The sequence below is a fragment of the Penaeus monodon genome, chromosome 27 (genome assembly GCF_015228065.2).
Source record: "Penaeus monodon isolate SGIC_2016 chromosome 27, NSTDA_Pmon_1, whole genome shotgun sequence".
Classification (NCBI taxonomy): Eukaryota; Metazoa; Arthropoda; class Malacostraca; order Decapoda; family Penaeidae; genus Penaeus; species Penaeus monodon.
Window position 1 is genome coordinate 5,700,261 of NC_051412.1, and position 307 is coordinate 5,700,567.

Consider the following 307-nt stretch of genomic DNA (forward strand, 5'->3'; position numbering starts at 1 on the left):
CACAGCCAATTCGACATAAAAAAATTACGTCATAGTAAACCGTTTTCAATGTGATACTTGTCCTATTAACACGAAAAAAATTGTATGGCACTTTGTTGTAACATTAAGAAGAACTTTTAATCTTAAGGAAAATACCATGTTTTAGTGAGAAGTCAATTCATCTTGCTTTTTTTAGAAGTCTATGGATCAGATTTGACAGTAAATAGACCTTTGTTTTATGGTGGACATTTTTTTCCACTGCAATTCACACACACATCACACATTTATTAGAAGAAAAATCTAAAAAGATACCCTCATAAACCACACT